The sequence below is a fragment of the Platichthys flesus genome, chromosome 11 (assembly GCF_949316205.1).
Source record: "Platichthys flesus chromosome 11, fPlaFle2.1, whole genome shotgun sequence".
NCBI lineage: Eukaryota > Metazoa > Chordata > Actinopteri > Pleuronectiformes > Pleuronectidae > Platichthys > Platichthys flesus.
The window spans coordinates 22,559,813-22,573,777 of NC_084955.1; positions in this window are offsets into that span (position 1 = coordinate 22,559,813).

Here is a 13,965-nt window from a genome sequence, read left to right on the forward strand (position 1 = left end):
ATATATAGTGGTGGGGGGATGTGTGTGTGTGTGTGTACGTGTGTGCGTGAGTGTGTGTGTGTGTGTGGTGGGGGGGTTGATTTGTCATGTGAAGGTAATTCCAAAAACCACGGCAGCCAGGGGGTCGAGTGTCCCACCGCCCCGTGCTGCATGGGACCGCAGGTTTCAGGGGCGATAATGTGTTTAGACACGCTCTCACACTTCCCATCTCAATGACATGGACAATGTGCAGAGAGAGAGGCAAAAAAAAAGAAACTCCACTTCATTGAGATGTTTCCTTTTTAATCTCGAAGTTAAATGTCCTCATGATGAACGCTTCCCCAAACGAATCCTCTGGCTGCGTTTCATTACGCATAAAAAGCGCACAGCGACAGACGCAACAGATGGAAGAATACAAGTAGCGGGGGGCGAAGTGAAGTGTCAGAAAAGTGAAACATCGGATCAATAAATCATATTCATCGCAGTTATATTTATATAACTTGCGTGCGTCAGCAGCCGGGAGAAAAAAAAGACAGACAACATCCATGTGCGTTTAAAGGCGATTTCCATAACCCCATCTCCGCTATGGAAGCAGAGGAGGAGCTGTGATTCCCAGTCCTGCTTCTCCTGGAGGAGAAGGAAAGCGCTAAAAAAAGACTAAACCTCGCGGAGGACTCCTGAGTGCAGCGCCTGGCTCGCCGGGGGCCATGAAGTTGGCCCCTGCGCTCGCCTTAATTGCTGTCACATGTAACCTTACCTGTCTCCCAATTAGCCCCGTGACTCGCTATTAGGAGATTCCACGAGCTGTGGGCAAGTGACCGGGGGCACCTCATAAGGGTGGAGGGTTCGGGGGCCTAATAATTAGAGTGTAACTCTAGACAAGCGGGGCAGGGCCTCACCGAGGAGAAACGGGGGTTAATTAAATGAGGATCAACCTGAGGATTAGTAATGTAAGTGATGTCCACTCATTAACCCGCAGTTACAGACACATTACAATCTGCTGTACGTTTCCCCTGGTTTGTGCTTTTTTATTTATTTATAAAAAAAAAAAAGTGGATTACTGCAACCTACACATCCAGTTTCATTTCAAATCCATTCAGGGTTTCATTTTGAAACATTTAACTCAGATTCAAGGTAAAGGAAAGAGGAACGTTTTCTTTTTCTTAGCTGGAGAACTTGTTAAGTTTCATCCTTCTATTGAAGATCTCACATCTCAGTGGCACATGTCTGAGCAGTTTGGACTCAGACAGAACAAGACTCCTCATCGCTCAGGGCTCTACAGGTTTTTAAAACTACTTGAAATGTTGAACTACAACAATCTTCATCTGTTCCTCTCCCCTCACAAGGCCGGTCAGTTTCAAAAGTTGCGACCTGTAAATCTCCATTCTCAGTTGTGTACTTATTCTGCACATAATAACTTTTCCTGGTCAATTTGAAAAGTGTCCAGCTCGGCACATATATCATCTTTCAAAGTAAAGATCCGACATCTGAGTGCTGTAAAAACAACAAAAACACTTTTGAGTTCATTTTGAATTTACAAGATAAGTACGGTCATCACTTTGGCCCGTGGGAACGTTTAACGGGCTAATGAAGTAAATGATTAATTATCTTATCGGATTAGTAAAAAAAAACAAAACGGTGGAAATAATTGTAGGGTCGAGCCGGGGGTTGTGCGTCAGTTGTTTGATTGACAGGTGAAAACTGACAACAGCTAAGGTTTATTTTGAGGAAAGATTGACCTCTAAATTTAAAACTCAACTAAAATATTTGCTTATTAAACTCTGTGGGTCCCCGTAAACAACTCTTGATGTACTATTGTTAAAAAATGCCGTCAGATTTTGTGATGCGCTACCGTAAAAAATAATTTACTTTGTCTGTCTAGAAACAACACCCACATGACCATATGTTCACAGAAGCTGCTTTTGTTGGCTGTAATTGTTCCTCCTGTTCGGGGCCATTAAAGAAATCCGTCTCTAATGTGACTCCAATGGAAATAAAGTGAGGACTAAATCCACCGTCCTCACTCTGTGCTAATATGAGGCTTCAGCCGGCTCAGTTAGACAAATCCAGCGATTATTCCCCCCCCCCCCCGGGGCCGCAGAGGTTTTTAGTGCATAATTCCCTCTTTGTGTCACTGTCCCTTGACATCATCAGCAGGGGGAAACAAAAAGAGGGAATTTCGCACAAGAAAAGAATTTGGAAAGATATTTGACTAACTAATGGATCCTCATTAGATTCTACTGAACTTTACAAAGTATTGTGAGGATTCCTTTCCTTTCTCTCTCTGGAAGAGACTTTCAGAAAGTGCCATCTTGCCCTTTTACAAGTTTCGGCCATAACATATGATGCATTTTCCACTTGTTCGAATGCAGGATCATAACCTGTGCTTGCAAAGTCGACCCGGGTCAAACAGCACTTGCAAGGTTTGTTTCATCTAACGTCCGAGGCTCACGCGGGTGTCGAAGGCCAAATGGCTCCGTCAGAAAGTTCAACACCAGGAGGAGAGGGCCGCACAATGGATTTAACAACTTTTCTGTGACTGATTACGGCTGAGCTCTGCTTAAACAAATGCACGGGCGCAGTTTGCCACTCGCATTTGATGTCCAGTGATGGATGGCCGGACCAGCTGGTGCACGGAGGCTCCGACACACGAGGGGTGTCAGGGTGGGGGGCAAGGGGTGGTAAACATGACCGCACCGGATGGCCTAGGAAACGCAGGGGCCACTGGTTTGCTTGTTAATTTATGGACGGCCTGACAACACCAGTGCCCCACAATGCAACGCTCGGTTTCAGCCCGAGCTAAATACGATACCACAGAGGAAAGGAGCCATCAAGTGAGCAGGTATGTAACCTGAGCGCTTCACCGAAATAGAAATTCAAAGCTAAGAATGACATGTTTGTTAGGAGGTCCTATGTCTTGCGTGACCCGCGAGCAGATACCATCCCGAGGCCTTTGTGGCCACAGGAGGTTAATCGGCGATGCAGCAGCTCCAGAGCGGCCCGGCGATGGACAGACAAGGAGGACGTCTATTGTGGTTAACTGGAAAATGTGTGACGCAACACATGGCATTAAAACGGTTCATGCTACATCACCTAAATTCACAGCTGACAAGAAGTTAATTCACTGAATCTCCTTTAGAAACACCGCTGATTAACTTCACAGCGTGTCCCTTTTGTAATTAAACCCTCATTAAGAAGAAGTGAATGGCCTCTTCTCTCTGCACACACACACACACACACGCACACACACACACGCACACACACACACACGCAGAGTTCACACTGTGCAAATGTGCGAGGACAGTTTTCGAAAGTCAGCGCTGTTTCCTTTGGCCGATTGGGGTTGATTAAGAGGTTAACTGCGGAGAAGCATGGCGTCTTTAGAGGAGATTTATCTGTTCCTGCTCTGACCCCTCGGGGGTAGCTTCCCTCACCCCCAGTGTCCCCAGGATTTATTTAGTTATTTGTTTATCCGTTGCAAGGGGTCGCCCATTTTTTCTGCACTCCATCTCAGCCCTGTTTGTGTATCTCACAGCCATTTTTCATCTCATTTCTTGTGGGATCACGGCTCTGGTTCCATTTGCTGACTAAGCAGAGAGGACACCGGCGAAGGCCCCACCGAGTCTCGTGACCTTTGACATTTGGCAGCGATACACTCCCAAAATTGGTTATTTTCATTTGACACGTATTTTGCTATCTGTTCAACTTTGGCCCCCCGGCTGGAGGAATTATGGTGTGGTCCTAATTGCTTCCTGACAGTTTTAATTCAGCTCCACTTTAATTTATGGTCTTTTCTTTCCTATCCGTGCATTATTTCATTAAAGTGCTCATGCGTGTTTCACAAAAGCAGCAACAGATATCTTAGAATCCTGACAGCTGAACTCTGGGTTTATCATTTCACACAGTAAAAATGTATAACCTTTCTGCTTTTTTACTCTTTAACAAACATCATTAATACACATCAACTATTTATTACACGGGCCGGCATCTTGTGTTTATTTATTTTTGCAGAGGGATCCCAGTGTGAGAACATGGAAAATAAGTCCTTAAAAAGGGAAAATCACAGCCAGATAACATCTCCAGAACGGCCTTCGACGACATAAAATCCTCAAGTGATCGCCAGTACTCACTATCTCTCCGAATGTCACACACGCTTACTCAGCCGTACATACTCTCACACCTCTTGTGTAAGGGGGTTTGTCACTGTTAAGAAGCAGCGGGCCTTTTGCCGGGGTGAAGGGGAGGCAGGGCGGCGGGGGCTATACAGGGAATGCTATGTGGCTTGCATGACCTGACATGTCTCTGAAGCTGGAGGGGGTCTCGACCTTTGACCCCGCGCTCCAAAACTAGGAAGATGAAAAAAGGGGATAGGGTGGGAGGGTTTCGCCTCTAAACAAGGGCTTCTGTTTCGACCACTCCAGGAATGTCAGTTCCATAAAAAGATGCCTACAGAGAGAAAGAGAGACGGAGGAATAAAGGAAAAAAGACACACAGAGAGCAAGAGAGTGGTACAAAGAGGGGGAAAGGTGAAATCTCCTCTCTGTCATCTTTTCATATTTCATCTACGTCTCTCTCTCAGATCTTTTTTCATTTCATATCCATCGTATCTTATCCTATATGTCCTTTCTATCCTGTTTTATCCGTCACATCTAATCGATCGAATCTAATCCATCGTATCCTTCGATTATTGAATCGTATCCATCGCCTCATATCTATTGTGTCTGATACCCAAAGTATCTATCTGTTGTTCTAATTAATTTATCGTATCCATTGTATTTAATTGATCGTGTCTTATCTATTGATCGTATCTAGCGTATTGATCCTATCTATCTATCTTCTCCTCATGAGGTATCAAACAAGAACGTTGCAGTAAAAACAACACGATACAATCATGACTAATTCTCTTTTTCGAACAGAGGAGACACGCAGTCTTGTTCGGTGGGTTCTGCTCCAGCGGCCCACGTTGTGAACTGTCAGGTGTTCCGAGTGTGACCAATGCACTTAACCAAGCAGCGCGCTGCACAGACAGACCCAGAGTCTCCACCTTCCTAATGCAACATTTACGGCCATTTTTTTACTCTCAAACCGCGGTCATGCGATCAGGCAATAAATTAACCTCTGGACCCTGGCTGAAGGCTGAGCCCTTGTGACTCGCCGGGCCAGGGCGGTGCTGCAGCAGAGCAGGGTTGACGCTGCACTGCAGGGAATGAGTCAGGAGATAACTTTGTTTTTCACAACGTCTTCCTGATCGTGGAGAGCAGTCTGGATGAGTGTCCGACCGCCGGCCCCACAGAGGTCCGGCCATCTGTTTTCCTGCAGAGACACGACAACTGCTGTGCATCTCAGAGAGGACTTGTGTCTTCTGACAGATGTGAGACGTCACATATCCTGCAAGGTCACACAAGTTGAGATAAGAAGGCACGTAGAAATTACTGCTAAAATCAAAACTCCTCAGTCAACTCCAAGTGACTCCTGAGTGGGTTGAATAATCTTTCAATCTGTCCAGAGCTGCCTGAATAAATGTTTTTGAAACCAAGACAATTAAATTGATTAGGTTCATATCTGTTAAAACAATGGCTTCAGAAAATCAAACAATATCAAAATAAATAAGTTTCCATCAAGCTAAGGAGAGGATTATCTGCTTGTATTTGTTGTTTGCAAATATTTGGATATATTTAAAGATTTATGACATGTTTTAAAAACTTCTTCTTAAGTTTTCAAATATTAAAGGCTCAAGAGTCATGATTCAGATTAAATATTTAAATCTCTTACATCTCCTTGTTTCTACAGTTTGACCTCTGGACACACATGGTCTCATACCAGCCGTGTTGTCCGTAGTGTGCTGATGTCACAGAAACGTGTTCAGCTCAGGTCAACACAGAGGCACCTTCTTCTCATGATGAATTGAAGTGTTAAAACTCTGCCCATTCATCATTCTTCAAAGTGAAGATCCGACTGTGACGTATAAGTGATGAAACAAAGTGCTGCACAAAGATGGACTGAATGAATGTGTGTGACTGGTTTACATCAACGTTAGAGAATGCAGCAAAAAAGATAAATATAGAACACCTACCGTTTTACGCAACAAAAAGAAAAACACGTTTTTGAGCAAAGGACAAAATAAGTATCCTCATAACTTTGGGAAAGCGTGAGTTGCTTTTAAAACTATTTAATCTGTGGTTTGATCAGAAACAATAATACCCACTTATAGAGAATAATTATAAATTGATTCGTATCTTCAGGTGAGACTGACCGATGGTCCGCAAACATCTTGATGGTGATTTTGAGGAAAGGTCAGAGGAGCTAGCTTGTTCCTACAGGTTCTATTTGTGGATCATGAATCCCTATTGACTGTGCCAGAAACTAATCAGAGGCTCATACAGGGTTTTCAGACTTGCCTTGGACTGATCGCAACCTCTGATTGGATCAGCACTAATCCTCCAGAATGACGTCGCAGGGATGGAATTCACTCAGGGCCTACCGTCCGCTGATAATTACATGACCCAAGAGATCTTCCATACCCCGAATAAGAAATGCATGTGACGCGCAGAGCGATGTCCGGTTGCTGTGCAGCTCCGGTCAACAGGCCGTATACAAAACCCCCCCGAAATCGTGCAGTAAAGTTGTTAAAATTGAAATGACCTTACAGCGCCCGGGGGGCATCCCTTTACTTAGCGTCTCTAAACATTAGGCCGCTGGCACACAGGTCTGCTCGGAGCCTGTCTCCTAACTGCTAAACGTGTGTAGGGGTGGAAAGAGGCCAGATTCCCCTCCCTGCAGTTAAAATCTCAGACGGTGGTCTTTAACGCATTCTCCCACTCGAGGCTCCCTCCCTCCTGCGCCGCCAATAAAAACCTCTGACCAACAGTTGACCTTTTGCACAGCCCCTTCTCGCTGCTCCCCAGGCCTTCCTTCTACCCTTCTTTCCTTCTCTCTCTCTCTCTCTCTCTCTGTCCATTCCTTCTCTCTCTCCCTCCGCTACAGTGGCCCAAGGCGGACCAATGGGAGCCGGCAGCTGCAGGGAGAGAGGGTTGGTGTTTTGGGTTGGGCACAGGGGGGTTGTCCGGGTCAAGGGGGGTCGCAGTACTGGTAAAGTCATTGCGGGGGCTCCGATGCAGGACCATCGCTTCCCCCATCAAAGGCTGCGCAGTGACGTCCACACACCCCTTGCACCTCTTCTCCTCTTCCAACCCCCCACCTCTCACTCCCTTGCGGGCCCCCTTTGGCCCCACTGTTCCTTGGCTCTCAAGGGTCAAGACAGCCAAGGGTTAATAAAGTGATACCAGGTGTTGGCCAGGGGAAGCGTTTTTTTTTTTTACTTCACCCCCTTCTTCTCTCTCAACTCCCAGCAGCAGCAAAGTGTGGGCCCCCCATTTCACACCCCCGAATCCTGCTGGGACATCGAGCCTGAGAGCGAGCCCGCTGGAAGGGGGTGGCCGTGCATGTCAAAGTAAAAACAAGTCTCAGGTAGTCCGCACTCCGTGTTTGTGTGCATGTGTAAGTGTCACCCATTTCCTGAATGTGAGTGCGTGTGTTTGAACACGTATGTATTGCACAAAGCTGCCACCACCAGGGCGGGGGTGTAACCAGCAAGCTATCGGAGCTCTGAGGGGCCCCTGGGACAATACGAGGTTAACCGACCCAACAAAGTGGACGATTATATCTCAGTGGAGGAACTTTGGGAGCAAAGAGATCCCAAATCCTTCCTCTGAATCACTGGACACAAGTGGGGAGGGGGCACGGACGGTTTCGGGACTGTGCAAAGAGTCGAGGTGGAATGGTGGTTTCTTCTCTTGACCAGTAGAGAAGAGGAGGCTGAATAGATCAAACCCAGTGAATGGGGGTCATTGTAGTGAGAGCAAATGGCCTCTGACAAAGAGCAAAGAACAAACAGAGGGAAACCGTCAGCGAGCGAGCGCGAGCACCGACAAGACACGGGAAATTAACGAGAGAGCGCCCGGGCTTGTGTGTGCGAGTGTGAAAACGTGTGTATGGGAATTTGACCACGTGTGCGCAAACATGAGCGGGGACGTTTGCGAAATCACCAGCAGCTCGTCCCGTCCTTTCAGTCCAGCCTGCTAAATGAAGGGGGTCCTAATTAACGCTAATTAACATCAACGACAACTTGGGGCCATTAGTCGGGCTAATCCCCCGTTTACATTTTCCCCTCTCGCTGGAACCCTGCTGGCCAATTCTGAGCCAGTCACAGAAAGGACACATTGTTAACGGGGCCCGGCATCAAAGATACCTCGGCCCCTCGAAACGAGTCGTCCTCCATTAGGGCCTGAGAGCCGGACCTGATCCGAACACTCCAGCAGCCCAGGGAGTGGAAACAGGGGCGTGGAGGTCAAGCCCCACGTTCAGACCATCCGATCCATCAATGGCTCGTTTGCACTCGGTCATAATCCCTCGCTGTGTCGAAGAGAAAGAGGAACTACAGCGGAGGATAAAGAAGAGGGCAGTGAAGGATCTGATACTGTAAATAACACCTGAATGTACCGGCTGTGTCGGCGCTGCATGTGTAGAAGAAGAAGTGGAGGCGGTGTGAGTGTGTGTGGGGGGGGGCTGTGAGCTGCTTACATCAGCACTCATTTGGAACAGTGAAGGGGTGAGTGTGAAACAAAAGCCCTTCACGTGTAGAGCTGACACAGATTGATTGTGGAAGTCCTAAATATATGTTCACACATCACTCACATACACACACACACACACACACACACACAAATACATACACACACATAATGAAACATCCAGACATGCAGCAAATTCTTACATTATACTTTTTCTCTTCAAATGATAAGTCTCTAAAACGTTTACCCATGTTTAATCCACTCAGATCTTATTACCACAACAGCTCTGTCACGTCTGGAGGAGGTTTCTTGGTTTGAGACTCCGACATGTGTCATGAACCGGTCGTGTGGAGTTTGAAAGATTTAGTTATTTTAGCTGAGGAAGAAGCTCTAATGAATGACGCTGCTGAGTTGCATTTTGGGAAATGTAGGAGCCAGCACTTTTGAAGCTTGACTCTACGACAGAAAGTCTCGGCTCCTGTTGCGTGAATATTGACCGTTATTTAATAATCGCTCTCATGCAAGTTTCACCTCTCACATAAAAGGACCAAATCAATGAGGAGCCCCTTTAAGAAATGTTGAGTTAGTTAAACTCACCGTAGTCTATTGATGTTCTATTATATTCTGCCTCAGTCTCAATTCAATATGTCTGGTGCATCATTTCATAGGATCTCCTCTCTTATTTAAGATAAAGTTCTGTGACTTTAAGTCGTGTTTGCCTCCCCTTTTCCTCAAACTGTCCATCTTGTTTGAGCGATTAAATGAATTTGCATACACTTCTCGTGAACAATATTAGTTTTGTGTGTTTTCTGCTGATTCTTTGACCCGGGTCAGTCTCCCAGGAAAGAGCCAAGAGGGCTGAGAGAGGGAGACTTGTTCAGGGTGCGCCTGTCATTGCACGGTGAAAGTATAGCACTTCCTCTCCCCGCAACAAAAAAAACGCAAAGTGCCAAAGGCATAAAAGTACAATCAGGGTATTGTGAGGCCGAGCAGAACATAAAGCAAAGCAAGTGTCATAAGGGAGTTCGGCCAGTGTTCTTTGTTGCATCAAACCAGCTGACAAAGAGCTTTCTTATGATTTCTGTTTGTGCGCTATCACAGAATATGAGTCTCACCAGTGAAGCAATTAACTGAGCAATTCCCGACAGAGTTCACACCACCTTCTCTTTCCATGCGCCCCTCAGCTTTTCATGTAATGGTGTCATCCCTGCAGGAACTTTTTAAACAACCCAACACAAATCTCTCCATCTCTCTTTCTCTCCATCTCTCTTTCTCTCTTTCTCTCTTTCTCTCTTTCTCTCGTTATCCTTCTTAACGTGTCCTACGTGCTGGACCTCCGCAGGATTTTCTTTCTCCAAACCTTTGCTTCTTTTTTTACGCCTTGCATAGTAAATACAATAAATTCCAGCACATAGCCGGAGCGGGGCTGTTGTGTTATTTTTCGACACCGCGGGTGAGCACAATAGAAACACAGCTGTGGCGATCAGTCCGGGCTCCCCGGGAGCCACTGGAGGCCCGGAACACATGTTCGTTAATGATCAGTTACAAAGACCACAATGGGAGCTGCGAGACGCTGAGGTCTGTACTCCTTAGCATCTGAAACCCTTTGATTGACTGCACCTTCTGTTAAATGTTTAATCCCAGGACGCGTCTCTCTGGATTGATTGCGGTTGAGTCGGCAATTTAAACTCTTACTGGCCGATGTGCTGGTTTTGTTGGTTATAAAGAGAAAGATTTCATCAATGAGTGACTTCTCCACAGGCTCTTTGCTGTTCTTCAGTTACGCTGCAGCTTTGGAATCATTAAACCTTAATGGGAAAAATAGTTTTAATCATTGTTGAGGAAAGTTCTCATCCAACTATTAAATGGCAACATGCAGCATACACTGAAAAAAAGTGATTTCCCTGAAATTGATTTAAATATTTAATTTTTTAAAACAATATGAAAACACCATAAAAATGCAGTAAATTACTTTCCCTGACAGCATGAACGATGAAATAAATGTTGTAATTCGTAAATGCATATAATGGAAAATCATAGATTATTTTACAGGATTATTCTTGATTGAAAAGTCAGTTTCTCATTTTGTTTTTGATCTCTGGAGAATAGAAACAAAATTCTGTAATAAGACGATAAGTGTTTCATCATTTATTTACATGTTGTTGTTTTTTTACAATGTACATAATCATCTATCAAACTTACTTTGTCTGTTATTGTCACAAAAGCCAAATTACAGTATTTTCTCAGCAGCCTAAAAGAACGAACCATTATTAAAACACATCACTCCTTCACAGGATTTCATTTCAGAGCTCCTGGTCTGACAAATGACCCCAAAACGGATCTGAGGCATTTTTGGCATAGATGTCTGAAAAGTGCGTATGATGTGACATGGAGGTCAGGGAGTTAAGGTGCTGCCTTATGATGGGCGAGTTTCCATCCAGAAACGACTCCCACAAAGCAGTAAACATCAAGAGAAAGTTCCAAATGCTCCGAGCTCTGAAGCTGTGACGGGATGTTTAAAAAAGAAAAAAAAAGGGGCTGCCCGAACAAGCTCGCACATAAACACGTACATGTGCACATACAGGCCGGGCACGCACACATGCACGCTGACAGCACATACATATATATACTTAAGAACACACACACACACAGGCACACACACACAGGCACCTATCCCTCTAGGGTGATCCACAACCCTCCCCCACTCTTGAAACCCGATCTGTCGGCATGCAGCGCGGAATTCTCCAATCGCCCTGACTTTTGACCTCTGCCCTTTTTGGCAGTGCACAGAAGAGAAGATGAAGTGCCCAAGCCGCTCTCTTCCCCAACACAAAAAATCCCCTGTTCTCGCAGCCCTCCCACATGAACGGGCACGCACACACACACACACGAACAGAGCACACACACACACACACACTCACACACACACTGATTCCCATTTGGGACGCCTTGAGGCCTCACACTCTGCTTCCCGTGAGGCACATGATCAAAATGATTCTCGATATGTAGGTAGCAGATATGTATATGTGTGTGTGTGTGTGTGTGAGAGAGAGAGAGATTGTGTGTGTGTGTGTGTGTTGATAACAGAGAGTGAGATAGAGAGGACTCCCTCGGTCGTCGTTCATCAGGACATCACAGAGCTGTTGAAGCTTTGAGGGTTTTAGTAAAGGGGCAACATAACAGCCACTACTTGTTATCATTACCATCATCATCATCATCATCATCATCATCATTATCGTCACAGTCTTCTTCATTGTCCTCATCATCACAGGGCAAGGGACCAGAGAAAAGCCCCTTTAATACAGAGATCACACTATAGTGAAGAGGTTCGTTTGCTTGTTCAGACTCAATCAAACGATCCAGTTCTGTAGCCAATGATACCCCCCCCCCCCCCTCTTTCCTTCGATACAGAATGAAGAGGTAGAACAAAGGCAGAACAAAGACTCATGGAGACAGTGTCACAACCATGTGTTTTCTATCATTCCCCCCCCCCCCCTGACTCTGTTTAGGTGGTGTCAATGTGTCGTGCATCTCTGTAAATAAAGTTTCTTCCCTGTTCTGGAGTCTCACCTGCTTCAAGTCTACGTCCAGGCCTCTCTTTCCTAATCGTTGAAAGTTTCTTGTCAGTGGCAATAAAGGTTGTTCAATCTCCATGAGTGCTGCACGTGCTAATTTCTGTTGTTCCAGATTTCAGTGTGATTCAGCATATTACCACATCCTCAGAATGTTCCAGAGAAATATGACTCAGCACTTTCATATGTTCAAAATCAGCCCTGGATGTTTCCTAGTGTCTGTTATTACATTTGGTTTGTTTCACCCAGCTCTCTGTCTCCACTTAAATACAATGGAGGTTCGTGGAACTTCAATTTGTGGTTCTCAGAAAATTTCGAATTTTGAATTGAAGTGTCTCCCTCTTTCTGGATGATCTACAGGTCTCAACAGAAGCAACAAATCCTGAAAACCATTTGACACTGTTGATTATCCACCAAAGACAAATCTTTTAAATGCAATTTTGACAGACTTTCTCCCTTCACCTAACCGTAGTCCTGCATTTCATTAGGTTGCTGAAAGAAATGTCAGACGCCGTTGAGGCCGAGTTAAGCTTCACACGATCTAGTTCATTCAAAGTGCCGTCCTGACAAGTCTGTAATTTCAGGTGATGGCCGGCCGCAAAAAAGCCAATTGTCGGAAAGAGGGTCAAGAAACAACGAATCACACAAACTGAGTTATTAACAAACACTTTCAGTCTTTCCTGGCAGGCGTTTGTGGTGTTGCCCTTGTTTGCTTAACCCAAAAGCAATAAACTGTTACTAAAGTAGTTGTGTGAAAAATATAAAAGAGAACTCGAGCCACAGACTAATCCCTGTGTGAATTTCACACAACCGCCGGATTAAAAAGTTTCCAAAAGTCACAAAAATGACCCGATGCAGCTTCAGAAACGTGTGTGTGAGTGTGTGTGTGTGTGTGTGTGTGTGTGGGGGGGGGGGGGTTGCAGATGCTGTGCAGCAATCCGACAAGATCTCTGTTTGGAGCACAGTGATGTCTTTATCTCCAAACCTGGAAAGATAAAGCCACAGGAACGACAAGCCGTTTTCAGACATGAGCACAGCAGGAGGTTCCGCGGTCAGACGAGTTCACAGCAACACAGCGTTCAGGTGAGGGGTGGCGCAGCGTGCACCGGCAGGACCATACGTATTGATTCCACTAAGGAGATCACATGGTTTTGTTTATAGCATCGGCTCTTATCACCAAAATCTCTCCTGGTATCTCTGTCGGTGTCTTCTATGTGTGTGACATCTCGTTTTCACCCTGAGATATTTGTATTTTTTAGGTTTTGCAGGTGAATCCCCTCCAGAGATTCTCCAGTTGTTTTCTCACACTGGCTCATTCAGACGTTATCCAGAGTTTTTACAAAGAGGGTTTGAAAGAGAAAATCCGGAGAATGTCCAGATCCTCTCCCTCGGACATTTGCATTCTCTCATTCAGCCCCTCTGGAGAATGTCAGGAGATTATTCGGAGTGCGGTGCGTGTCTGAAAGCAGCTACACACAGAAATTGAGTGAACTGAACTCTTTCATTTCCATGAGGGAATTATTGTATTTTAGGGATAAGAGCAAAAAAGTAAACAGAAACAAACATTGACACACACTGGAGAGAAAATGAGAGGATTCCCCAAATTTTGTAAATTCTTGGAAAACTTAAGATTTACCAGTTGCCCATGTTAAATTGTGTTAGATCTGGTTTCTGAAACATTTAATAATTATTTTCTGCTGACATGTGAACAGAGATGGACTAAACATGGCTTTTGCTCTTTAGTTTTTTAAGTTCCAAGGACAAACCGATCATTTAGCAAAGTAAGAAGTGATTTTTTTAATCTCACTAAGACACGACAAAGATGTTTATGAGCCTCTTTGAAA